The sequence below is a fragment of the Lycium ferocissimum genome, chromosome 4 (genome assembly GCF_029784015.1).
Source record: "Lycium ferocissimum isolate CSIRO_LF1 chromosome 4, AGI_CSIRO_Lferr_CH_V1, whole genome shotgun sequence".
NCBI lineage: Eukaryota > Viridiplantae > Streptophyta > Magnoliopsida > Solanales > Solanaceae > Lycium > Lycium ferocissimum.
In genome coordinates this window covers 42303700-42305766 of record NC_081345.1, presented here as the reverse complement: position 1 = coordinate 42305766, position 2067 = coordinate 42303700, and positions in this window count along the sequence as shown.

Below are 2067 nucleotides of genomic sequence, written 5' to 3'. Positions count from 1 at the left end.
GGCCGAATATGGCCTTGTGTTGGTTCTCCAATTTCTTCTTGAATTTTCTAGAGATAAAATGATGAAACATGATATAATTTGTCTTCCTAATTCACTTATATCATTGATCCATGTGGCCATGGCCCACCCCTTAGGTGGCCGGCCACGTAGCTTTTTTCTTAACTAAAAACTTCCAAAAACTCACTTTTGGTCCCAAATTTTTCATGAGATATCTAACTTCCCACAATCCAATTTTTAATCCCAACTCCATAATACCTCATGCTAATAAAATCATACACAACTTAAGCTCTTAAGGCAAACAAAAATCTCTACTTCATATCTCGGAACGGTCTTGTCCCCAACTTGTCATCATTAACTCGAATTATCCCGACGTACGAAACACGGGATATAACAGTTATGCAAATTAAATAAATGTACGTGTATCCAACTGGCTCGATTATGAGACGACTATGCATATAAAAATTCAAAAATTTTGTGGAGGGTTCCTTTTTTTTTGGGACGTTCTTCGTCGAATCGGAGCTACTTTTCTTTCATGCTCCGACGTCCCAACATATAGAGTAGATGATGTCGATGGTCATGGACACAAGCTGTGGGCTAGGTTTGAAAGTACCACTCCATAGTCGTTCGCTATGATATATGATAAAACTCGGAAGGAGGCCAGGGATCGTCGAAACGTGTGATAGGGGGGGGGGGGGATCGTCGTGCATGTGGCTCCCTCAGCCACTCGAGGCAAAAATAGGGGCAACGTGATATGGCGGATGGCCGGCTCATAACAACCCATCCGCAACACTTCGACACGGAGGGCCTGGTGGAATGCAAGGTGCAGATCTCTAGCTCCAATCCGAAGGGGACCGACTCTATGCTCCCTGCGGTGATGTATATACGTACCCTTCTTTTTTGACTTTTTTGGGGCTTTCGGCAATAAATTTCCCTTTTTATCACTCCGCACATCTACAAAATAAATATAAGTAAGTATTGCAATTAAATTATGAAACAAAGATTAAATGTTAATGGTAAATACTTACGCACAAAACACAAAACAACTGTAAGAGATTAGCATTGAACTACTAAAGTTAGTAAATCTGCAAAATATGCTCGGGTATTATTAAGTACTTACTTAAAAAAATCTCCACGGGGATAGCTAGATCGAAACAAACATAAAATACCAACCAAATACCCAAACAATATGACACTTATAAATCTTACATTCAATTAAGATTCGGATACTTATAACTCTTTACAATCAATTAAGTAAAACTACAGATATTAAATAGTTCTAAAATGAAATACAAGCTAATTTTCATCATTTTCTTCCTCGTCTAACCATTCTTTCTCATCGCTTGTTTCAATTTCATCATTTTCTTCGACTTCATGAGTAACTTCTGCTACATCAACTTCTTCTAATATTCGTTCGGATGTTTTTATGCTCGGCAGCTTCTAATTCCCGAGTCGACTACTTGGTTAACATGTGATATGTCGTCGTCTGAAAGGCAAGAAAATCATTCTCAACTTCCACACGACCAATAGGCTTGGTTTAATAACCACCCACCAATCGTACTTATCCGGTCTTAATGGATAAGTGGACATAGTACACTCGCTTTAACATTATGTGCAATGACGAAAAGATCATAACCTGCATACCTCCGTTTGTGCTTTACTTCAATGATATTGCACTCCTTCAGTACCCTCGTACCTCTTTTTGGGGTTGGATCAAACTAGTTGCATAGGAAAAGAACAATCTTTTTAAGAGGCCAACGGGGAATAATCTAACTCTAAGATCTCTCGATTACACCAAAATAATCAACACCATCAACGCCTTTAACCCACACACATACCGTTATTAGTTTTCATATGGTTAGCACATTCGAGTATTAAATTTGAAACCATTAACCACATGTTGTTTATTAATGGACACTAAATGTGGGTCCTCAAGATAAATCCCTCAAAAATTGTTCATGAAAACCACACGGATTATTGTAAACCTATTAAAAGTTAAGAATTAGAAAGTTAGAAATATTAGAATTCAAAACTTAGTAATGTTGCGCTTGGGGAAAATTATATATAAAA